Source organism: Humulus lupulus, chromosome 6 (assembly GCF_963169125.1).
Source record: "Humulus lupulus chromosome 6, drHumLupu1.1, whole genome shotgun sequence".
In the NCBI taxonomy this organism is placed as follows: Eukaryota; Viridiplantae; Streptophyta; class Magnoliopsida; order Rosales; family Cannabaceae; genus Humulus; species Humulus lupulus.
Window position 1 is genome coordinate 155,530,648 of NC_084798.1, and position 27,203 is coordinate 155,557,850.

The 27,203-nt window shown below is 39.5% G+C and overlaps 2 long non-coding RNA genes across 2 annotated transcripts; one reads left to right on the top strand and one right to left on the bottom strand.

Moving 5' to 3' along the window:
* Positions 1-578: 578 nt before the first annotated feature.
* LOC133782625 (uncharacterized) lies at positions 579-26,218 on the bottom strand. The gene is made up of 3 exons (XR_009870614.1): positions 25,836-26,218; positions 7,981-8,129; positions 579-760 (listed from the first exon to the last, which is right to left on the bottom strand). It is a non-coding gene; the product is annotated as an uncharacterized LOC133782625 (long non-coding RNA).
* On the top strand, positions 24,594-25,735 carry LOC133782624 (uncharacterized). The gene is made up of 2 exons (XR_009870613.1): positions 24,594-25,098; positions 25,194-25,735. It is a non-coding gene; the product is annotated as an uncharacterized LOC133782624 (long non-coding RNA).
* Positions 26,219-27,203: the final 985 nt, after the last annotated feature.

Consider the following 27,203-nt stretch of genomic DNA (forward strand, 5'->3'; position numbering starts at 1 on the left):
CCCTTGTCCCCTTGTCCCTCAAATGCTAATTTTTACCCAATTTTTCTACACATTTCACTACAAGATTCATCATGAAACCCTAGAATTTACCCCTACTTGCCATATTATTATTAATTTAATTAATCTAATCAAGTTAATTAATTTTAATTGATTATTTTAATAATCTCATTTTGGCTATAAATATGTAATTTCAAGACCATTTTGGGGTGCTTAATTTTTGGTTACAATCTTCTTTTCTACCATTCTCTCCTCCATTTTAGTGTTTTTCAAGAGAATTTTTCAAGTATGTATTTTCTTTATTTTGTAATTTCTATTCTAGTTATGAGTTTCTAATATTTTTAAGATTATTCAGGTGATGATGAAACAATATGTAACTAAATAGAATTTTGTAACGCCCTCGATAGCCAAGACCGCTACATTGTGTATTTCTAAAGGTGCAGAACTTGTTAATCAAGTCATTTAGGAAAAAAAAACGTGCTAGCTAAAGTCATTAGTGCGCTAGGGTTAAAATGTTTTTGTCTCAAAAGAAACTTTTCATATAATTAAACATTTAAGACATGGGATCCCAAAAGAAACAGCGTTTAAAAGTCGGTTTACAAAATTGACAGTGTACAAACAACCACTAGCCATTCTAAAGGCAAAACAGATGTTTATGGTTCTCCTGTCCTTGTCTCCCCTTAACCGTGGCGGGTGAACAGCTGTTCATGTACATTCTGCTCTCAGAGCTCTCTGAGTCAGGCAATCTTGCCCTTGCCTTTACCTGCACCACGAAGCACCCGTGAGCCAAGGCCCAGCAAGAAAACATAACATCATATAACAAGCAATGATAACAGTTGAATAACCCTTTAAGCATGATCATATACTTATCATATCACATTAACCACATAGCACGTAGATACAATCAAAGATTCAGCCAATCAACATTCAACTATACAATATGACTAATTCACCAACCAATAACAACAATCAAATCACATATTATTTAGGGTCGACACCTTAGGTCGCACCCTCGATTTACCCCACTGACTCCGACCCGCTTAAACCGAGCTCTGTGCATAATAAGCTGTCCTCAGCTACCAGTGGCCGAGCCCTGTGCGCTAATGTAAACTTCGGCACTCTTAGGCCGTTTGTTTACTATTTGCATGGCATAATACCATCCTCTATAAAGAATACAGATCAGGGAACCCTTAGTCCCATAATAAATCCACAACCGGGTGCAATTTTCTTACCTTTAATTTAGAATCGCATTGGTTAAGTGAAATGCCCCTTGAGCACGATCCGTCTCCTTAGCCCTAGCTTTTACCTAGTCACAACCAAGATAAAGGATTCCATTAATATTAGAATAAATGTTTCTGGGGGAAGTTCTAGCTTCCGAGACATCGAATTCTACCAAGCACGGTGGTGGAATCGATCCCGAGCACCCTAGGTTAGGTTCCCGCGCTAAAAACTTTCAAACAATAAAAAATTCCGTTAAGGGCCACGGCCCTAAAGAACTGCACCGCGGCCCGCCCCCTAAAACAGAGGCTAGGCCTCTCTGACCACAAACACGCACCGCGGCCCTGCCCTGTGCCGCCGCGACACTCTCCTACTGCAGAGCCTCCTTGGCTCTTCTTTGCTTCGCAGGGCCGCGACACTTTAGAATAGAGACGCGGCCCAGCCCCTCATGCCTAGAAAATTCCCCAATTTCTAAGATCCCAACCTTGCTCAAAACTACCCCAAAGCACCCTAATTCCAAAACCCATTGATCACAAAACTTCTAACATGATTCTAGCAACAAAATCCAGTAGAAACCTAGCTTAAAAACTCATTAAAATCCCATTTAAATTTCTGAAACCTAGAAACTCAAGAACATAAAAACCAGCAATGAAACGCCAGAATTCAGCCATTAGATCATGGATTCAAGCTTACCTCCACTGCAGAATCAACTCCCTTACAATTTCTGAGCTAAAACCCAAGCTTTCTAGCTTCAATTCAGTCCTTAAATTTCAAAACCATAAACACTTTAAAACCCAGCCAAAACACAGAATTCTAATGATCAGGAGTATGATTCAATTCTTGCCTTAGTCCTGGTTGAATCCCTTAGTTAAGACTGAGCTAATCCCTCAAAACTTCAGCTCAAATCACAGAGTTCCAGCTGAATCTCCTTAGGTTTCAGTAGTTTTCTTGAGGAAGAAAGGAACAAAAAGGGTCGGTTTTGGGTTTTTGTTCTACTGTTTTCTATTTTACTTAGTCTAACCTTAGTTAATTAAGTCAATCCCCAGGCTTGGGGTACCGGAAACGTCCCCGAGGGAAAAATGGTAAAATTCCCCAATATTCCTGCCTAAGCTTCCTAACCTCAAATATATCTCCAATTATTTATTTCCATAACCCGATAACCCAAATAATCATCTAATACTCGAAATACCCCTTGACTTGCCCCAAGTCAAGTATTAAGCCCCGTTGTGACTTTCCCGCTAACTAGCTCCCTAGGATCGCCTCAAGTCGCATGCTGCAGATTTACCCACATAATAATGTGGTTCTCACAAGTATAACATATAATCACATTTACATTCATATAACCATACAAGCATGCTTATCATATAATCACACGTTAAATTAATAAATTCACACACAAACTAATTACGCCATCCCGGCACACTAATCAAGGCCCTTAAGCCATAATAGTGATTTTGGGTCGTTACAACTTTCCCCTCCTACTAAGAATTTCATCCTCGAAATTTACCTGAATAGCTCGGGATACTTATCCCGCATCACTGTCTCTAGCTCCCATGACGCTTCCTCGACCTTGCTATTTCTCCACAACACTTTAACTAACGGAATCATCTTGTTCCGTAGAACTTTATCCTTCCGATCCAAAATCTGAACCGGTCGCTCCTCATAGGACAAATTTGTCTGTAACTCTAAGTCCTCATACTTCAGTACATGCGTCGCATTTGAGACATACTTCCGCAACATAGAGACATGGAATACATCATGAACTCCCGACAGCGATGGTGGCAAGGCCAACCTGTACGCCACCTGTCCAATCCTTTCTAAAATCTCGAAAGGTCAAACAAATCGGGGGCTTAGCTTGCCCTTTACTCCAAATCTCTTCACCCCTCGCAGTGGTGAAACTTGCAGAAACACGTGGTCCCCAACTTGAAATTCCACGTCTCTACGCCTAGGATCAGCGTAGCTTTTCTGTCTACTCTGCGAAGCAAGCATCTTGGCTCGAATCTTCTCAATAGCTTCACTTGTCTTCTAAACCATGTTTGGCCCCAGATACTTTCTCTAACCCATCTCGTCCCAATGAATGGGCGACCTACACTTCCTTCCATACAATAACTCACAAGGAGCCATTCCAATCGTGGACTGATAACTGTTGTTATACGAAAATTCAATCAACGGGAGATACTTACTCCAAGATCCCTCGAAATCAATCACACATGCCCTAAGCATATCCTCCAACACCTTAATCGTCCTCTTAGACTGTCCATCCATCTGAGGATGAACAGCTGTGCTAAACTTCAACTGTGTCCCCATGGCTCTTTGCAGCACTCCCTAGTACTTAGAGGTAAATATAGGGTCTTGATAAGATACAATGGACTTAGGAACTCCATGGGGATGAACTATCTCCCTCACATACAACTCTGCATACTGTTCCACTGTGTAAGTTGACTTCACTGGTAGAAAATGAGCTGATTTGGTGTATCTGTCCACTATTACCCACACCGAGTCACAAAGTCCCACTGTCCTAGGTAGACCTCCCACAAAATCCATCGTAATGTCTTCCCACTACCACGCAGGAATACCCAAAGGCTAAAGCAACCCCACTGGTCGCTGATGCTCAACCTTCACCTACTGACATGTCAAACATTTGGCCACATACTCTACCACATCCTTCTTCATCCCTGGCCACCAATATAATGTCTGTAGATCTTGATACATCTTCATGGTACCTGGATGAAGTGAGTATGGCATAGTGTGAGACTCATCTAGTATCTCTCGTCTGATCCCCTCATCTACCGAAACACAAATCCGCCCCTGATATAGAATCATACCAGCCTCAGAAACAGAATAATCCTTAGCTACCCCCGCTAAAACATGCTGTCGAACTTCTTGTAGTTGTGCGTCTACCATTTGACCCTCCTTGATCCGCTCTAGCAGGGTCGAATGCAAGGAAATATTAGCTAACCAACCTATCACTAGCTCTATCCTCGCCCTGGTCATCTCATCAGCTAACTCTCTGGAGATCTGAACAGAATTAAATAATTTCCCCGATCCCCTCTGGCTCAATGCATCGGCTACAACATTGGCTTTCCCTGGGTGGTAAAGAATGTCATAATCATAATCCTTAACCAACTCTAACCAACGCCTTTGCCTCATGTTTAGATCCTTCTAGGTGAAGAAATACTTCAAACTCTTATGGTCAGTGTATATTTTGCACTTCTCTCCATACAAATAATGCCACCAAACCTTCAGTGCGAACACCACTGCCGCCAGCTCCAAATCATGAGTAGGATACCGCTGTTCATACTCCTTCAGCTGTCGCGATGCATAAGCTATAACCTTCTCATTCTGCATCAATACACAGCCCAGACCCATCCTTGATGCATCACAGTATACTACAAACTTTCCTTCTTTCGAATGAAGACTCAGAACAGGTGCAGTAACAAGTCGTCGCTTCAATTCTTGGAAACTGTGCTCACATTTCTTTGACCAAATGAACTTCTGGTTCTTCCATGTCAACTCTGTCATTGGTGAAGCAATCTTTGAGAATCATTCTACAAACCGCCTATAGTAACTGGCTAATCCAAGGAAACTCCACACCTCCGACGCGTTCCTTGGCCTCGGCCAATCTCTCACCGCTTCCACCTTCGATGGATCCACCTTCATCCCTTTTGCAGCAACTATATGCCCAAGAAAAGTCACCTCTGGCAACCAAAACTCACACTTTTTAAACTTAGTATATAGCTGGTGTTCTCTTAACCTCTGTAATACCTGTCGAAGATGCCGCTCGTGCTCTGCCTCTACACTGGAGTACACTAAGATGTCATCGATGAAGACAATGACAAACTGATCCAAGAGATCCTTAAACACCATGTTCATCAGATCCATGAAAGCTGTTGGGGCATTGGTCAAACCAAAAGACATGACCAAGAGCTCGTAGTGTCCATACCGCATTCGGAAGGCCGTCTTCGATTTGTCCTCGTCCCTGATCCTCAGCTGGTGATAACCAGATCAAAGATCAATCTTTGAGAACACCGTCTTTCCCTGCAGCTGATCAAACAAGTAATCAATCCTTGGTAGAGGGTAATTATTCTTAATAGTCAACTTGTTCAATTCCTTGTAGTCTATGCACATTCTCAGAGTCCCATCCTTCTTCTTAACAAATAAAACTGGAGTGCCCCATGTGGAGTAGCTGGGCGTGATGAACCCTAAATCCAAAAGTTCTTGCAGCTGTATCTTCAATTCCTTTAATTCTGCTGGTGCCATTCTGTATGGCGCCCTTGATACTGTTTTTGTCCCCGGTGCTAATTCGATAACAAATTGAATCTCACTGCGTGGCGGCAACCCCGGTAGCTCCTCAAGAAATACATCCAAAAACTCACAAACCACCCTGGTCTCTCCCAGCCTCGCTGGCAACACCCTGGTAGTGTCTACCACACTAGCCAGAAAACCTATACATCCACCCTGTAACAAGTCTCTGGCTCTCAATACTGATATCATGGGTACGCAGGGTCCGCATACCACACCCACAAAAACAAAAGGATCCTCGCCCTCAGGCATAAAAGTCACCATCTTCTTCCTGCAATCAATAGCAGCCCCATACCTGACTACCCAATCCATCCCTAAGATCATATCAAAATCCCCCATGTCTAACTCAATCAGATCTACCGAAAGCTCCCTACTATCAACCATCACTAGCAGTGCCCTAATCAATCTCCTAGAAACTACCAGTTCACCTGTAGGCAATAAAGTCCCAAACCCCGCAGTCTGATACTCACTAGGTCTACACAGTCTATCAATCACTTTACTAGAAACAAAGGAATGTGTAGCACCAGAATCAATCAATACAGAAAAAGGAGAGCCAGTGCTAGAAAGCTAACCTGTCATTACCGAGGAACTAGCATCTGCCTCTGCCTGTGTCAAGGTGAATACTCAAGCTGGAGTCAAGCTATCCGCCTTTCCTGCTTCCCCTTTCTTCACTGTTGGGCAGTCCTTCTTGAGGTGCCCCACCTTCCACACACATAGCAAGCCTTGGCCCGACATTCGCCCTGATGGCGTCTTCTACAACTCGGGCACTCCGGATAACTCCTCCATGGTTCACTGCCACCCTGACGGCCACTCTGACCACCCCGACCCCTCCTATCAGGACTAGCAGTGGTCGAAGTGTCAGGAGTCTTTCTATTGAAATCATTGGGGCCTCCGCCCCTACCTGACCCAGAATAAGGAGGTACCACTCTGCGACCCTTCCACCTTACTACACTTTCCCTCTAGATCTTATTCTCCACCTCCTCATCGATAAGAGCCTTCTCCACAGCCTGGGCATAAGTTGTCCCCCTAGGAACTGTCGTAATCCTCACATCTCGGGCTATCATAGCATTAAGCCCTTTAATAAATCTATCCTGCCTAGCAGCATCTGTAGGCATAAGGTCTGGTGTAAATTTTGCAAGTCTATCAAATTTTAGGGCATACTCAGTAACTGTCATGCTGCCCTGCACCAAACCCACAAACTCATTAACTTTTGCGGCCCTGATGGCAACATTATAGTATTTCTAGCTGAACAAGTCCTTAAATCCTTCCAAACTCAAAGAAGTGACATCCCTGGTCTGTGATGCCATTTCCCTCCAAATGTGGACATCCTCTTTGCACATATCTGTGGCACAGGCCACTCTATCATGCCCCTCTCTCCTTATAAAATCTAGAATAGTAGTAATCATAGTCAACCATTGCTCGACCTTCAGTGGATTAGGTCCTCCCTCAAAGATTGGGGGCTCCTGCTTCCTAAACTGCTCATATAACGATTCACACCTGTTTCCAACCTCTCCTGGCTGTACAATTGGTACCACTGTAGGTGGTACAATAGGGGCAGCACTCCCTAATGGGGCCTGCTGTCGCAACAAGCGAATCTGTTCATCTTGACTCTGCAATCGCGCTTGCATATCTGCCATAAGTTGCTCCCAGTTCTCAGGGACTGGCGAAGGAATCTGGCTCTAGTCATCACCCTTGGTCCCAGACCTAGTGCTGGCTAGTCGCGTAGATTTTCTTAGACGCATAGCTATCCAAGTCAATTTGCAATCAACGACTCAGAAATCAGACCATGATGACAGGGTAAAAGCTTCTCCAAAATCCACCAAAGGAATATAACCAATCACAAACAATCAAAATATAGGCATTTATCCACATGCACTAACACTGCTAATAAGCATGCCCCAACATTACCACTCAACAGCTAAAATATAAACATCCACCCATACAGAATATGCAGTTAATCATTCAAATATTCACTTACATGCACAACTATGCTAATAAGCATTCCTCCATATTTTCACATAGCAATCAAGGGTCAGGCCCTATTAGTATCTCATGCTTCCTATTAACTCACTAAATAACAACATTCATAATTCATTCCAAGCATACAAGCATATAAGCGTATAAACATATATACACATTACAAAACCCTGAATCAAGCTTATCTCTAGCAGTGAATGTACATGTCCAGCCGGTCTTCAGGAACCCTTAAACCTAGGACGCTCTGATACCAAGTTGTAACACCTTGGATAGCCAAGATCGCTACACTGTGTATTTGTAAAGGTGCAGAACTTGCTAATCAAGTCATTTAGGAAAAAAAAATGTGCTTGCTAAAGTCATTAGTGCGCTAGGGTTAAAAGGTTTTGGTCTCAAAAGATACTTTTCATATAATTAAACATTTAAGATATGGGATCCCAAAAGAAACAGCGTTTAAAAGTTAGTTTACAAAATTGACAGTGTACATACAACCGCTAGCCATTCTAAAGGCAAAATAGATGTTTATGGTTCTCCTATCCCTGTCTCCCCACAACCGTGGCGGCTGAGCAGATGTTCATGTACATTCTGCTCTTAGAGCTCTCCGAGTCAGGGTTGATCAATCTTACCCTTGCATTTACCTGCACCACGAAGAACCCGTGAGCCAAGGCCCGGCAAGAAAACATAACATCATATAACGAGCAATGATAACAGTTGAATAACCCTTTAAGCATGATCATATACTTATCATATCACATTAACCACATAGCACGTAGATACAATCAAAGATTCATCCAATCAAAATTCAACTATACAGTACGACTAATTCACCAACCAATAACAACAATCAAATCACATATTATTTAGGGTCAACACCTTAGGTCGCACCCTCGATTTACCCCACTGACTCCGACCCGCTTAAACCGAGCTCTGTGCATAATAAGCTGTCAGCTACCAGTGGCCGAGCCTTGTGCGCTAATGTAAACTTCGGCACTCTTAGGCCGTTTGTTTACTATTTGCATGGCATAATACCATCCTCTATAAAGAATATAGATCAGGAACCCTTAGTCCCATAATAAATCCACAACCGGGTGCAATTTTCTTACCTTTAATTTAGAACCGCATTGGTTAAGTGAAATGCCCCTTGAGCACGATCCATCTCCTTAGCCCTAGCTTTTACCTAGTCACAACCAAGATAAGGGATTCCATTCATATTAGAATAAATGTTTCTGGGCGAAGTTCTAGCTTCCGAGACATCGAATTCGACCAAGCACGGTGGTGGAATCGATCCCGAGCACCCTAGGTTAGGTTCCCGCGCTAAAAACTTTCAAACAATAAAAAATGCCCTTAAGGGCCACGGCCCTAAAGACCTGCACTGCGGCCCGCCCCCTAAAACAGAGGCTAGGCCTCTCTGACCACAGACATGCGCCACGACCCTGCCCTGTGGCGCTGCGGCGCTCCCCTACTGCAGAGCCTCCTTGGCCTTTCTTTGCTTCGCAGGGCCGCGACACTTTAGAACAGAGACGCGGCCCAGCCCCTCGTGCCCAGAAAATCCACCATTCCTAAGATCCCAACCTTGCTCAAAACTACCCCAAAGCACCCTAATTCCAAAACCCATTGATCACAAAACTTCTAACATGATTCTAGCAACAAAATCCAGCAGAAACCTAGCTTAAAAACTCATTAAAATCCCATTTAAATTTCTGAAACCTAGAAACTCAAGAACATAAAAACCAGCAATGAAACGCCAGAATTCAGCCATTAGATCATGGATTCAAGCTTACCTCCACTGCAGAATCAACTCCCTTACGATTTCTGAGCTAAAACCCAAGCTTTCTAACTTCAATTCAGTCCTTAAATTTCAAAACCATAAACACTTTAAAACCCAGCCAAAACACAGAATTCTAATGATCAGGAGTATGATTCAATTCTTACCTTAGTCCTGGTTGAATCCTTTAGTTAAGACTGAGCTAATCCCTCAAAACTTCAGCTCAAATCACAGAGTTCCAGCTGAATCTCCTTAGGTTTCAGTAGTTTTCTTGAGGAAGAAAGGAACAAAAAGGGTCGGTTTTGGGTTTTTGTTCTACTGTTTTCTATTTTACTTAGTCTAACCTTAGTTAATTAAGTCAATCCCGAGGCTCAGGGTACCGAAAACGTCCCGAGGGCAAAATGGTAAAATTTCCTAATGTTCCTGCCTAAGCTTCCTAACCTCAAATATATCTCCAATTATTTATTTCCATAACCCGATAACCCAAATAATCATCTAATACTCGAAATACCCCTTGACTTGCCCCAAGTCAAGTATTAAGCCCCGTTGTGACTTTCCCGCTAACTAGCTCCCTAGGATCGCCTCAAGTCGCATGCTGCAGATTTACCCACATAATAATGTGGTTCTCACAAGTATAACATATAATCACATTTACATTCATATAACCATACAAGCATGCTTATCATATAATCACACGTTAAATTAATAAATTCACACACAAACCAATTATGCCCTCCCGACACACTAATCAAGACCCTTAAGCCATAATAGTGATTTTGGGTCGTTACATATTTATTTTGTATGTTGATTTCTCATTTGTGCAACAAAGTTTATAGATTTTTCTTCTTCAAATATCTTCTTTCATCTTAAATTTCATGTATTGTTAGCACATATTTACAGTTTGTTCTTCATTTGTGCAAAATCATAATATTCTTTGATTAAGGTGTGCCATTAAATTGTGCACATCAAATGCTTAGAACAAAAATATTATGTTTTGCATTTTAAATAATATTCATTGATTTATTTGTTGTTTCTTTAAATTGATTCATACTAAATACTTTGAAATTATATCTTAAAAAGTGAAGATAAATCCTATATTTTTATAAAAACTTGTGCTTAAATAGAATATCTAATTTGAATAAGTGATGGTTTGGATAATTTCTGCTATTACTAAAACTTGGGAATCAATGTACATATAAATATTATTGAACTTATATTTTGTGGATTCTATTATCTTAATAATCTTTCTTATACCATCTTGTTTACAATTGTTAATTTAGTTATATATATTGTCTTTAATATCTTTATTATTATCTTTTATTTTATTTTCTTGATAACAAAAATATCATCAATCTTTGGAGCTAGGTTAAAATTTATTAACTTTGGTTTAAAATAGTTTTCCTTTTGATTTTAGACATATCCTTTGGGTTTGACATCCTTGTTTACACGATCACTATTCTATATGAACGATTTGTGTGCGAATAAATATTTAAAACATACCCATTTTGGGTCCATCATGCATGCATAGTGGTAGCTGGTGTTGGACATATCTGGTGTTGGACGTTAACATTGAACTAAAGTCGGGCCTCATACATTTACTACCATCTTTCCATGGGCTACCAGGAGAGGACCCGAATAAGCATCTGACAGAATTTCACATAGTCTGCTTTAGTATGAAAGCAGCTTTAGTAACAGAAGAGCAGATTAAATTAAGAGCAATTCCATTTTCTTTGAAGGATGGTTCAAAGGAATGGCTCTATTACCCTCCACCTGGAACTGTGCCTAGAATGAAATGAAGACATTGTTCTTGGAGCGTTACTTCTCAGCATCTAAGGTTGGTAGTATAAGGAAGGAAATCTGTGGCATTTGCCAACAAACTAGGGAGTCATTATATGAGTATTGGGAGAGATTTAAGAGGCTATGTGGTAGCTGCCCCCACCACAAAATAAGTGAACAACTCCTGATCCAACACTTTTATGAAGGACTATTTCCATTAGACAAGAGCATGATTGATGCAGCAAGTGGGGGAGCATTGGTGGACAAGACCCCTGCTGCAGCTAGGATTTTAATTTATAATATGGCAGCTAATTCTCAACAATTTGGAGTTCATCAAGAAGTTTCAGTTAAGGGATTAAATGAGACAAACTCTAAAGTGGAGCAGCAACTTGCGCAGTTAACTAGTATGGTTCAATAAATGGCTTTAGGTCAGCAAGTGAGACCTTGTGGCATATGTCATTTGGTGGGGCATGCTACTGATGCATGTCCCACACTTCAAGAGGATACCAATGAGCATGTAAATGCAATGGGGGGATTCCCGGGGCAACCTAGGCAAAGGTATGACCCTTATGCTATAACTTATAACGAAGGATGGAAGGAACATTATAATCTTCGATATGGGGATCAACAACAAACTGTACCTACTAGACCACCAAATTTTGCTTATCAACAAAGGCAACAACAAACCTATACACCTCAGCCTCAACAACCTATTATCTCACAATCTCAAGATCCATCAATGGAGAACATGCTAAAAACGTTAGTAGCCTCCAATATAAAAACTCAAGTACTTCTTCAAGGTGCTCACGCATCCTTGAAAAATTTAGAGAAAACAAGGCGTCAAATTGCCACTTCATTAAGTCAAAGTGAGCCACATAATCAAGGAAAGCTACCTTCACAACCTGTTCGGAACCCAAGGGAAAATGTTAATGCCATCACATTAAGAGATGGCAAGACTTATGATCCACCCACTATCCCATCAAGTTCAAATGATACACCATTACCTCCTACCCAATTCGCCCAACAAGACAAAGATGAAACCCCAACCACAGCACCCAAACCTAAACCAACTATTCCCACTTATGTCACTACTCCTCCATTTCCTAGTTGTTTTAGAAAGACAAAGAAAGATGAAGCTGACAGGAAATATTGGAGACTTTTCACAAGGTTGAGGTAAACATTCCTTTACTTGATGCCATTAAGCAAGTACCTCTATATGTAGAGTTTTTAAAGGAGTTGTGCACCAATAAGACGAAGCTAAAAGGGAATGAAAAGTTGAGTGTGGGGGAAAATGTTTCGGCAATTCTTCAAAAGAAACTTCCACCAAAGTGTAAGGATCCTAACACCTTCACTATTCCTTGCACTATTGGCAATAAACGGATTGAAAGATGTATGTTAGATTTGGGTGCTTCAATCAATGTAATGCCATACTCTATTTATACCTCTTTGAATTTGGGACCACTTGAAGAAATGCAGGTGATCATACAATTAGTGAATCGTTCTAATGCTTATCCAAGGGGAGTAGTAGAGGATGTATTTGTTAAAGTAAATCAATTGGTTTTTTCGGCGGACTTTTACATTCTTGATATGGAAGATGAATCAGTTCCATGTTCTACACTAGTATTATTGGGAAGGCCATTCTTAAAGACAACTATAACTAAGATAGATGTTCATGAGGGAACTTTGACCATGGAGTTTGATGGTGAGGTGATTCACTATAATATTTTTGAGGCTATGCGGTATCTAAGTGATGTTCATTCAGTTTCTTCAATTGATATTCTAGACTTATTGTTACAAAGAATTTTGGATTTACATGGAGAGGATGGGTTAGATGTTTTTTTGAGGGAATCAATAAGCTTGAAGAAAATGATGTCACTACTGAAGTAAAGGAGACATTGGCTGCACTTAATAGCAGTGTAGAGGGTTCTAAAGAGGTGTCGTTCTTAGAGTTGCCTGTTTCTCATGAGCAACTTCAACCATCTGTTAAATCACCACCCAAGCTTGAATTAAAACCACTAACGGAGCATCTCAAATATGTTTACTTGGATGAGAAAGAGACATTGCAGGTTATTATCACCACACAACTTACCCAAGTACAACAGGATCATTTGATAAGAGTACTTCAGGAATACAAAACAACTATAGGGTGGACCATAGCAGATAATAAGGGAATAAGCCCAACTATTTGTATGCACCATATTCTCCTTGGAGATGGATTCAAGCCTTCTAGAGAAGCTCAACGAAGGTTAAATCCACCTATGATGGAGGTAGTTAAGAATGAGATATTGAAGCTCTTAAGTGTGGGTGTGATTTACCCTATTTCAGATAGCAAGTGGGTGAGTCTAGTTCAAGTAGTTCTTAAGAAACCAGGCATCACTGTGGTAAAGAATGATGAGGACGATTTAGTGCCCACGAGAGTCCAAACAAGTTGGCAAGTTTGTATTTATTGTAGAAAGTTGAATACTGCAACTAGAAAAGACCACTTCCCTTTGCCATTCATCCATCAAATGCTTGAAAGATTAGCAGGACATACTTATACTGCTTTCTTGATGGTTATTCAGGTTATAATCAGATTGTTGTTGCTCCTGAAGACCAAGAGAAGAATACATTTACATGTCCATTTGGCACATTTTCTTTTCGTAGAATGCCATTTGGATTATGCAATGATCCCGCCACTTTCCAGAAATGTATGGATAGTATTTTCTTAGATTACATAGAGAACATCATAGAAGTGTTCATGGATGATTTCAGTGTCTATGGTGATTCTTTTGATAAGTGCCTCCACAACTTAACTCTAGTTCTTAAACGATATATTGACACTAATCTTGTATTGAATTGGGAGAAGTGTCACTTTATGGTGCAACAAGGTATTGTTTTGGGGCATGTTATTTCAAAAAAAGGGATTAGAGTGGACAAGGTAAAAATTGATCTCATTAGTTCTCTTCTAACACCATCGAGTGTGAAAGAAATAAGATTCTCTTTTTGTCATGCAGGATTCTATAGGCAGTTTATAAAGGATTTCTCAAAGATTGCTTCTCCCTTAAGCAATCTTCTTCAAAAGGATGTGGCATTTGAATTTAATGATAAATGTTTGTTTGCATTCAACAAATTTAAGGAATCCTTGGCATCAACACCTATTATTCAGCCACCAAACTCGGAGTTACAATTTGAAATAATGTGTGATGCTACTGACTATGCAGTAGGAATGGTCCTAGGGCGAAGAGTTGGTAAGGTTCCTCATGTTATATACTATGCCTCTCAAACTCTTAAGGATGCTCAGTTGAATTACTCTACTACGAAGAAAGAGCTTTTAGCGATCATCTTTGCTCTAGCAAAGTTTCGGTCTTACTTGATTAGAACTAAAGTTATTGTTTACAATGACCATGCAGCTCTTAAATATTTACTGGCTAAGAAAGAAGCGAAGCCCAGACTTATTCGGTGGATTTTACTTCTGCAAGAATTTGAACTTGAAATAAAAGATAAGAGATGGTGAAAAAATTTGGTGGCTGATCATTTAAGTAGACTTATTAAATGAAAATTTTCCCGACGAAGGTACAGTACTTGCATGAGCCCTGAACCTCATTCCCCAGAGTCACAGGGAGTGGAATCTTGCCCATCGGGAGCAAAGAATCCCCATTGAAGTCGTAAATTTGCGTAGGGTAGGAGGCTAGGTCCGCCTCTGTTAGCCCGATCGGCATAAAGGCGGGCTTGAATAGGACATTGACGGAGCTCCCGTCGTCCACCAACACTCAGGAAACTCATTTGTTGGCGATTTGGGCGTCAATGACGAAACGGTCGTGACACGGGAAGTGAACGTTCCGGGCGTCTCCCTCCTTGAACGTTATGGGCAGGTTCATCTGCTTTGGACGTTGGGTCGAGGTCTGGACCAATGCGCACACCTCATGGTCGTGATCGAGCTCAATGAGGTATCTTTTTTTATCGTTCCTGGACGGTCCTCCTAGGTGCGAACCTCTTGATATTGTTGCCACGTGGGCATCTACTTGAAGAGGTGCGGTTCTGGGAGGATATGACATTCCAGGACTGGGAGCCATTGGGCCTCCAGGTGATTGCACTATTGGGGCCCCCTGAGGGGGCTGTGCTCCCGATCCAGGAGCGTGCCCTCCCTGAGGAGTTATGTATGACACTTGGCACCTAGGGCCAAAGGTTGTCCGGGAGCTGAGGGCAGTCCCGAAACTCCTGTTGGCATCCTGACCCATTGGTGGAGATGTCTCAATTTGATCAAGTTTTCGATCTTGTCCTTTAGCTGACGACATTCTTCGGTTGTGTGGCCCATGTCCTTGGGGTAGGCACAAATTTTGCTGGTGTCCCTCGAATTCTTTCCCCCTTTGAACATAGGGCTTGGGTTCCAGTAATGAACTACATTGCCTGTTGCAAGGTAGATTTTTTCCTGGGTGGCCAACAAGTTGGTATACTCTATGTATTGGGGCTCGTACCCCCTCTTTCCCTTCTTCGAGGACTCAGATCGGTTCTAACTTTTGCTCTTTCTCTTTCCCCGGGATGGGTTTATGCTTGCCTCAGCAACTTTGGCTTGGGGTGGTTGGGCACCGTCAGGAGCGACACTGTACCCGGTAGGTGCCACCCCATACTCGAAGAATTGGGTTGATGGAGCCGAAGCATATCTCGACCAAGTGGGGCCATAGACAGTTGAGGTCATGAATTGCATCCTAAGAGCCCCATCGAATCTAGACGCCATTGGAGGTGCCAGATAGAGATTTGCCAGATATTGTGCTCCATATCCGGGAAAGGTTTGCACTTTGACTAGGGTACAGGCTGCACCCAAAGGCTTTGAATCTAGCCTCCTCCCAGTTGATGAAACCTTATGCCCTCCTTATAAATTCTTCAAGGGTGGCTGCCTTGCTACATTGCATGTCATCCCAGAGAGAGAATCCGGCTCTGATTCCATATTGGAGAGCTAGTAGGTGTTGTCGATCATCCACCTTAGTCTTTGAGGCTTCTTCTGTGAAGCGTGGGATGTAAGCCCTAAGGGTCTCTATAGGATGCTGTTTGATGTTGGCCAGGGCACTGACTTCCATGTCCAGCTTTATGGCGGTCACGAAGTTTTTACAGAAAGCAGATTGCAATTCGGACCAAGACTGGATTGATCCTATTTGCCAGGGCATTGACTTCCATGTCCTGTCTTGGTATTTTTTTCTCATATCTTACATATTTTTTGTTTATGTTGTGCTATTTCTTGAAATTTGTGTGAATAGAAGTTTTATTGAGCAAATGTGATTGATTTCTATTTTATTGGTAATTTGTAGTTTTGACTTATGGCTGTGTCTACTCCCATCCTTTCTCAACTTTCGATGGAGAAACTCACGGGAGAAAACTTCCTTAAATGGAAGCAAAACATCAACACTGTGTTGATAGGTGACAACTCCAAGTTCGTCATGACTGAGGAATCCATGGAAGTTCCAGCTGAAGGATCTACCAAGTCTGTGAGGGACAAGTATGAGCGTTGGCAGGCGGCTAACAACAAGGCGCGGTACTACATGTTGACTAGTATGGTCGACACTCTCAAGACAAAGATAGAGAATGTCGAGACAGCCTACGAAATCATGGATCAGCTCCAAGACATGTTTGGTGCCAAGTTAGCGCAAACTCATTTTGAGGCCACCAAGAAATATGCCAATGCTCGAATGGCACCTTCTCAACATGTTCGTGATCACCTGATCAAGATGACAAACTACTTTCAGGAAGCTGAACTGCACAGAGCCATAATAGATGAGGAAACTCAAGTTGGCTTAATCCTCAACAGTCTTTCTCTAGCTTTCCTTCCATTCACCACCAACTATGTGTTAAATAAACTCAACTATGGTCTGATGCAGCTCATGAATGAACTTCGGACTTTTGAGTCTATCATGGGTGGACCTAGTAAGGGAGGAAAAAAGAAGACAACTACTACTACTGCTGCTAATCCAGCTAAGGCTGAAGCTAACCAAGCTTCGTCTTCAAAAGATGGAAACAAGAGGAAGGGTGGGTAAAACAACAACCCCAAGCCTGCAAAAGCTGCAAAGGCGAGTGCACAACCAAGTGCACAGACGCCTAAGGGGAAAAACAAGAAAAACAATAAAGGTAAAGGTAAATGTTTTCACTGCAAAGAGAATGGGCATTGGAAACAAGAATGCCCTAAGTTTCTAGCAGATAAAAACAAAGGTAATGATTATAGTTCATTTATCTTGGAAACATGTGTTTTAGAGAATGATAACTCTATTTGGATTATTGATTATGGATCTATTAACCATGTTTGTAACTCTTTACAGCTTCTTGAATCGTGGGAGGAAGTGAACGAAGGCGGCTTAAAGCTTAGAGTTGGGAACAGAGCATTTGTTGCGATCCAAGCTAGAGGAAGAGCTCGTCTGAAGTTCAGAAATAAATTTTTAATTTTAAAAGATGTATTTTTTATTCCGGATTTTAGTAGAAATTTAATTTCAGTTTCCATGTTGCACTTAGAACGATTTGTTATGACTTTCACAAGTTTTAATATATCTATTTATTTCAATGGATCACAATTGTGTATTGCATGTTTGGAAAACGGGCTTTATATTCTGCGACCTAACAAACCCCTCGCTCTTAATAATGATTTATTCAAAGTAGCTAAACCTAGGACCAATAAACGTCAAAAGACCGATAACAATAATATTACGTATTTATGGCACTTGAGACTAGGTCACATTGGCTATGATAGGATTCAAAGACTTACAAAGGACCGACCTTTGAGGGAACTCACCTTAGGTGAATTACCTGTCTGTGAATCTTGTCTAGAAGGCAAACTGACCAAGCGTCCATTCTCTGCAACGGGTGATGGGGCCAAAGAACCACTTGGTCTTGTGCATTTAGATGTTTGTGGACCTTTGAATGTACAAGCCAGGGGTGGTTTTGAGTATTTCGTCACTTTCATTAACGATTACTCTAGATACTCATGTCTTTACCTAATGCATAGGAAATCAGAAACATTTTCAAAGTTTTAGGAATTCCTAGCAATGGCTCAGAACCAATTAGGTAAAACGTTAAAGATCTTGTGATCTGATAGGAGTGGAGAATATTTGGATATGCAGTTCCAAGATCATTTTACTGAACTTGGGATTTTATCACAACTTACTGCCCTAGGTACTCCGCAACAAAATGGTGTAGCGGAATGCCGAAATAGAACTTTATTGGAAATGGTTAGATGCATGCTTAGTTACTCAACTCTACCAACTTCGTTCTGGGGACATGCAATTGAAACCGCGAATGACATTCTCAATGTCGTGCTGTCAAAATCAATCCCCAAAACACCTTTAGAACGCTGGAATGGTCGTGAACCTAGTTTATGCCATTATAGAATCTGGGGGTGTCCCGCCCACGTCCTGAGGAAAAAGGAGGGAAAGCTAGAACCGTGAACTGAAGTTTGCATGTTTGTTGGCTATCCTAAAGGTACTCGGGGTGGACTTTTCTATAGTCATTCAGAAAAGAAAGTGTTTACTTCTACAAATGCAACTTTTCTGGAAAATGACTATGTCCAGAACTTTAAACCTCGCAGCAAAGTAGTTTTAGAGGAGATAGTTAAAGAATTGACTCCAACCAATGTTCCATCGACATCAACACAAGTTGATGATGAAATTCCCACTCTTCACGTCCAACCGACGCAAGTTGGTTTAAATGAAGAAAGTACCATTGTTTCTGAGCAAACACTCACGGAGCCTCGTCGTAGTGGGAGGGTTTCTAGGAACCCAGTTCGCTATGGTTTGGATGGTGAAATCAATATGGTTGTTGGTGACACTAGTGATGATGATCCATTGTATTTCAAACAGGCAATGGCTAGCCCTAAAAAGGAACTATGGCTCGAAGCCATGAAACAGGAAATGGAGTCCATGTACTCAAATTCCGTCTGGGATCTTGTGGAAACACCTAGTGACTTTAGGGCCATTGGGTGCAAGTGGATCTACAAGAAGAAACGAGGTATTGATGGAAATATCGAGACTTATAAAGCTCGATTAGTGGCAAAGGGTTATACCCAAAGAGAAGGCGTGGACTATGAGGAAACTTTTAGTCTGGTAGCCATGCTCAAATCCATTCGCATCCTCCTATCCATAGCAACCGCTCTCGACTATGAGATCTGGCAAATGGACATCAAGATAGCTTTTCTTAATGGAAAGCTTGACGAAGTCATTTATATGGATCAGCCAGAAGGATTTAAAGTATCTGGACAAGAAGGAAAAGTTTGCAAGTTGAATAGGTCCATCTATGGACTTAAGCAAGCTTCTCGTTCCTGGAATCTTAGAATTGATGAAATAATCAAGACCTATGGCTTTGAACAAAATATTGATGCGCCCTGTGTTTACCAACAGAAGGAAAATAAAATAGTGGTATTCCTGGTTCTTTATGTAGATGATATCTTACTCATTGGAAACAATGTTAAGAAATTATCAGATGTGAAGAATTGGCTGAGCACTCAATTCCAGATGAGGGTTTGGGTGAAGCAAGTTATGTTCTAGGTATCCATATCATCAGAGATAGAAAGAACAAACTTTTAGCTCTATCTCAAGCAGCTTACATTGATAAAGTGCTTGAACGTTTCTCAATGAAAATTTCGAAGAAAGGGCGTCTACCGTCCCGCCATGGAATTCATCTTTCAAAGAAGCAGTCTCCCTAGACTCTTGAAGAGGAAGATGCAATGAGAAAAGTTCCTTACGCATCTGCAGTTGGAAGTTTGATGTATGCCATGTTGTCTACTAGACCAGATATCTACTATGCAGTGGGAGTAGTGAGCAGGTATCAGTCAAACCCAGGACCGGAACATTGGATAGCAGTTAAGCATATCCTGAAGTATTTGAGATGGACTAGGGATTATATGTTAGTCTACAAGGGTGGTATTCTGAACCCTGTAGGCTACACTGATTCAGATTTTCAGACTGATGTCGATGACAGAAAGTCTACTTCTGGAATGGTGTTTACTCTTGGGGGTGGAGCTGTGATTTGGAGAAGCATAAAGCAGTCTGCAATCTCAGATTCCACCATGGAGGCTGAGTACATAGCCGCGTCAGAAACAGCTAAGGAAATAGTCTGGCTAAAGAAGTTCTATTCAGATCTTGGTGTTATTCCAGAAATGGATAAATCGCTTGTGTTGTTTTGTGACAATACATGAGCGATAGCCAACTCGAAAGAACCTCGAAGTCACAAAAGAAGTAAGCATATAGAAAGGAAGTATCACATTATTCGAGAATATGTGGCCAGGGGAGATAAGAAGGTTATGAAGATTGCAACTGAAGACAATTTTGCGGATCAGTTTACAAAGACACTACCAGAAGCTACATTTGATAAGCATATCAAGGAAATAGGATTAGTAGAATTAAGGCATTAGTTTCAATTAGTGCAAGTGGGAGTTTGTTGGGGTTTATGCCCTAATTAAAACCCAAATTCTTTGTAATCTCATTTTATTATCAATAAAAGAATAGAAATCATTTTTTGACTTGGTCAATCACTTTGCTCACATGTTTTATTTTCATGATTATTTATTTAATATAAACTTCTATTAAATCCTGATCATATAGCTAATCTTATTTATAGTGACGTAATCACAGTGGAATATAAATATGATTATATGTTCAAAATAAGTTAGTCCTAAGATTAGTCAGTGCACAGGATTTACACTAACTTGCCAATCTACGATATGATCTACTTACACATTACAGTGTTATGTTCTTTCCAGAACATTAGCAAAGTAGATAAGATCGGATGTATTTGTTACATCGGACATGACCGATATTGACAGTTGATAAGATAAGTAAACATACCGTTATTATCTATTCTACTCATATCATATAGTTGACCATAGGTCAATTCAATCTCAATTCTGAGTGGTTAGTATTCTAACTGATTGTATTATTTGAGTTCTTTGACTTGTTCATTACCAGCTTACCCTACGGACTAGCCCATACTTACATCTTGGGAACTCAGTAGTATAATTGAGTGGGAGTGTTAATCATAGATATGAACATCTATAGCTTCTGATGAAGAAGTGAAACGATGGTTTCCTTTTAGTTTGGTTCAAGGTGTTAAATGATAGAGATCTCATTTCAGTAATTAAATTAGTTTACTGAAATATCATTTACAAGGAACTAAGTGTTTTAAGAATAAAATACAATGAGGGGTAAAACGGTATTTTAGTCTTATCTCATTGTAGACCGTCTATAGAGGATTGAGTGAAAAATATGGTTGTAACAATGGATAATTAATAGCGTATCTATATTTGTTATAGAGCGTTCTATGAATTCAAGAGTACAATTCCGAGTCTATAGTGGAGTCACGAGGAATTAATAAGTTAGTAAATTTATTTGTTAGATTTATTATAACTTATTGGAGCTTGATTTCACAAGCCCATGGTCCCCATTGTACCTTGGATAAAATCATCTAGATAGTCTCAATTAATTGATTTAATCATCAATTAGAATTATCAAAGTTGACCAGGTCAATTTTGGATAGTTTCACAGAGTTGTGTAATTTTGAGAAGAAAAGAGAAATTATGGTAGATTTATTAATTAAGATAAATTGGTATCTAAATTAATAAATAAATTTAAATCAAGGTTCAAATTATAAATAATTAATTTGATAAAGGATTTAAATAATTATTTAATTAATTAAATCAATAGAAAATAATACAGGCCTTGATTTTAAGTCCAATGGACTTATAATCAAATGGGAAATTTCACGGGCCTATAGCCCATGATAATTTCGACCTAGGGCTTCAAAATGGCTATTATTTTATTGATTTTTTAATTAAATTAAATGGCCTAATTGAGTCTATAAAAGGAGTGCTTAGAGAGAAGTGAAAACATAAGTCACAAGTCATATTTTCTTATAGTTTTAGATTCTCTCTAAACACAAGTCCTTTTCTAAGCCTCTTTGTTATTTTCTCTTTTTCTCTCTATATCTATCTCATGTGTTGAGAATTGCCCACACTAGTCTAGGTGGTTCTAAGGATAAATTGGAAGATTGTGAAGAAAATAGAAGATCGGTTCAGTTTCTTGATAATACTCTGCGACAGAGAGGATACAAGAGTTAGAGAAACTGAAGGAATGACTCTTTAATTCCGCTGCGTATACTGTAAGTATTCTATTCTTTGTTTCTCTTTGAATTCAATTTTAGAAACATGTTTTAGGCTATCTCGTATTAATTTGTTTAATATTAGATATACATGAAAATAAATAAAGATCCTGTATAAGCTAATCCAACAGTTATTCCTCAAGTTGCCTCTGTGAGGGCATATCTTTTCTTTTTGGGCCCGCTCCTTCTGGGCGTTGAGGCCATCTTGCAAGTCCACTCGGGATATGTGTCATCTCTTGAACTGACCGCTTCCAGCTCATCTCTGCGTTTGCACCCTCCTTGGCTTTGTACCCTGTGGGCGCTTCCCCTGCAGATTGTTCGAATGATTCCGTCCTGGGATAGGGATCATTCGTTCTTTCCTAGGGAATTGCCCTAGGTCAACCATGGTTTTTGGAGTGGGAGGAGCTCTCTTTTGGGGGTTTGCTTTTTCAATGGGATCGGCCATCCTGGCTTTCCCCTTGTCTTGATCAGGATTTGTTGAAGCGGCTCCAGGATGCGGGGATTGTCCTGGAGGAGGAGTAGAGGCAGCGTTGTTGGGCACGCCAGTCCTCATAGGTGGGAAACGCGGCTGTGTTCCTGGGGGAGGAACGACTGAAGGATTGTCTGCTAATCCTTGGGCAGCAATGAAAGCTTGAAGAGCTAGGAGGGACTCTTGAATTTTGCAGGTGGCCTTCTGTTGTTCAGCCATCCTAGCTTCTTGATCCAGGACATGTTGTCTCAGACGGGCCGCCTCTGGATCTTCCTGTCCAGGATCCACATCCTTCCTGTCATAATCAACGGGGTTCTCAGCCACGTGATCTTTATACTCCCCTTTGTCTTCCTCGTAATAGCCTTCGTCGTAGTCACCCCCTTCCCCGATGTTCTGGGAGTTGTCAGGCAGGGGCCCATAATAAGGCATGTCCTCTAGTTGGTCTTGAGGAAGTGATTGATTGGGCAATGGTTCTCCATTGTCTTGTTGCTGCAGGTGAGCAGGATCAAACACCATATGCCTAGTGTTCACCATTTTTGTAGATGATAGAGATTGATTCAAGCTTTCCTCAACTCTCAATGAAAGCACCCAATTGTTTACCGAATTTTTCAAAAACTAGAAATGTATTATAAAATAAGACATGGAAAGAAAGGATGAGAGAAGAACAATCACAATTTTTACATGGCTAGGGTGTTAATGAGCCTTAGTCCATGAGTCACTAGTATTAGGCTTTAGAGAGTTTTGACCATGAAGTTTTTCTACAAGTTCAGCAACGTTTTGCTTACAAGAGAAATTCTGCGATCCCTGCTACTGTGCACAACTGACCCTATTTATAGGCAGTTACGTAGCTTGGGGCGGACTAATCTGGGCCCAATAAGGATGTAATTACTATTTCCTCACTAACAGAACCATAATACAAAGAATGTAACATAATTAGATGTTGTTAATTTGGGCCCATTGGGCCGACTTAGGCATGGTCAAGCCTTACAATTGCCCTTTGTTTGTTAGTACAGACTGATCCGTGTGGACTAGTAAGGGTATCCTAGGGACAAGATCTGTTAGAGTTGTGGCAGTAATGTTTCCTAGGAACAGTGTACGTTTCGTGCGTACCCCATTCTGTAGGTTAGTTAGGGCGACCAACCTCTGGATTTCTTGGGGACACATCAGCATCAGGGAAGACTAGACTTGTACTACTTGGACGTAGGGTCTGGGTTCATTTACAAATATCCGTGATCGTTCACCTAAGTCCTTGTTTGTTTACCAGGACCCAGGTTCATTTACCAAGACGGATACCTTGTTGACAACATCTTCTCTTGGATCCCACTTGTTGGGATCCGTCTCCTAGAGTGAGCCATCCACCATCACCATTTTCATCCTGGAGGATGTAGGTTGAGAGTGGTGAGAGAGACGATATGGGCCTGAACCTTGGTTCTGGCCCTCTCACTATGCTTATGCTACTTGCCCGTCATTGGGCTTAGTATGGTCTAGGCCGTCAGGGTTTCCTGATTCATTGTTGACTGGGCCCAGGTTGGGCCCGAACCTCTTATGAGGTTCCATGGACCCGTTTGGCCCTGCCACGTGTCAAATGTGGAAAATATGGATAACAACTATAAATCTAACTTTAAGAAAATTAATTAAAAAATCAATAACTAATAGTCTAGTATGTCTTTTCAAAAATGCCACTAAAATATAATATAACTTAAAAAAAAACTATGGTTCAATTCTAAACTTAAATATTTATATGGAAAAAAAAATCATATATTTGAAAATTAAAAAAAACCATAAGAACATTAATAATTCAAAATTTCCATAAAAAAAAAGTTAAATGAAAAAAGACTATATATCATGTAATTTATACTAAATTAATAATTAAAGTATTTTCACTGAATAAGAAAATTTAAAATTGTGAGATTATTATTTATTTTAAAAAAAATAGTTCTCATATTATACATGGATGAAATCGTCACTTGATTTTTTATTTTTCAGTATTTATATAAATATATTAATATTTTTATTATAAAAAAGTCATAAATATTAAAAAAAAATTACATTTAAGCTCCCCTAAAATTAAAAAAAATTCAATTTTAAGAAAAATTACACTAAAACCTCTTAAATTACAAAGAAACTCTCCAAATTTATAAAAATATTTCATTTTAGTCCCCTAAATTTAAGAAAATTTGCATTTAATTCCCTTAAAATTACAAAAAAATCTCCAAATATTTAAAAAAATACATTTATTCCCCTCTAAAATTATAAAAATAAAATAAAAATTTAGCTCCCTCTCACCCAAAAGTTTGGTTTCGGCCCTTCTTTTAGATATGGTTATCATATTACTATAATTTATTTGCCCATATTTTTTTTAATATAGGAAAACTACTTTGGGATTTTTCAAGTATTTATAACAATTATTTCATTACAGTGGTGCTCATTAATCGGTCGCAGCTACTGTTGACACCATGGGGTGTCCCGTCTTCTCTGAGCGAGAGGGGAGGTTGTTTATATATGAGCCTTTGCATTTTTTTTTTCTCTTCTTTGGTGTGCTGGGTTGATGGAGGAATGGGATATTTATGCTAATCTTCTTCTCAGGTAGCGTCAGATCTAAAGCTCGCCGGTTGGGGAAAGTCAAACTTTAGGCCTAGAATGGATTGGGGATCAAGGTTTTTCAGATCTAATGGCTTTACAGGTGCTTTGGGTTTTGTCCAATACTTAGATCTGGCGTGTGGGAGGGGAGGCGATCCTAATCTTCTGGCGATTGGACCTGTGGCTTAGGGCGGAGACATCAGCGACGCTTCAGACAGGGGGGTGACGGGGGTTAGCCTTGCTTAGGTCGGAGAGGAAGAGATCGATTTAGCGAATTGGATCCATGACGAGTCCGCTATTTTGATTGAGGGGGAGTCTTTTCCAGTACTGGTGGGAGAATGAGGATCAAAGAAAAGGAATGCTTCTATGTTTAGACCTATTACTTTTATTTTTCTGTTGTTATATGTTCTGTGTATTTTAATTTTGTCATTTTACCATCAAGAGTCTTACCGACAGGGTTCATGCCTTCCATAATGGTTCTTCCCTGTTTGAGGTCCGGTTATATTTGTTAGGAATATATTTTAGAGAATCATAAATATTTTCGTGCATGTTTCATATATTAAATAAATTAACATATAAAATAAACTACAAATATTTTTATAATAAATTTCATAAAATAAATTAGATAACAGAGTTTAAGAATCTTACTTTTATGCAGTTGATATTGAGACTCATTCCTTCCTCTCTTTAACCATTATTTCTTTTTTTCGTAGAGTAATAACAAAAGAGTGAATTGGATCTTCAAAATACACATTCTTCCAAAATTTTCTTTGATCACTTTTTCATAGAGTAATAACAAAAGAGTGAATTGGATCTTCAAACTACACATTCTTCCAAAATTTTCTTTAATCACCTATACTAGGGTGGGCAATTATAAACATAGGAGATGAGAAAATAATGGAGAAGAAGAGAGTAGTGATGGGCGGCCACAATAAGTCTCTTTTTGAGTTTAGGTTTTTGCCTTTTCTCAATACTTAACACTTCACTTGAAAACCCTGAACTTAAGTAGCTATTTATAACAACATTTTAAAGTAAATCAATTTAATTAAAATAATAACTTAAAAATCCATATATATGACTGAATACTAGATATTTTTTCAAACCTTAGAATTTTTCCATTTTTAAATTCAAAGCATAAAAATCTACAAATTCAAATACTATTATTTTTTATAGTTATATAATAAAACAAAATCCTTATTTATTATTAATTAATTAATATAATATAATATAAAATATATTATAAACTGATTTCGTTATAAACGGAATTTGTAATAAAACATTATATACATATATATAATTATATTTAAACAATAATTCATTAAATAAATAAATAATTTATTCAAATTAACTAATTATAATTGAACATTGATTTAATACTATTTATTAATTTGACACCAATCTGTCATAATTAATAAATTTGCCCAAATTTCTTTTCTCTTCTTTAAATTCCACATCTTAGTAAAATTGTCCAAAATTGACACAAACCAATTTTGACAATCCTAATTGACTATTAAATCAATTAATCGAGACTATCTAGATAATTTAATCAAAGACATTGTGGGGACCATGGACCCATGAATTCAAGCTCCAATAAGTTACCGTAAAATTATTATCGAATAATTTCGCTACCTTATTAATTCCTCGTGACTACAGACTCATAATTACACCATTGAACTCATAGAACACTTTACACTTAAAGTAAATATGTTATCCATTGCTACAACCATAATTTGTCATTCAGTCCTCTATAGATAATCTACAACTGAGTCGGGTACAAATTACCATTTTACCCCTCATTGTATTTTATCCTTAAATATGAGTAAGTTCCTTGTAAATGATTTTTCCATGAACTTTAATCACAGAAATTAGTACTCAATCATTTAACTCTTTGAACCAAGCTATAAGGTTATCATAAGCTATAGATATATATGATTAACATTCCCACTCAATAATACTACCAAGTCCCCAAGATGTAAGTATGGGCTAGTCCATAGGGTAAGGTGGTAACGAACAAAT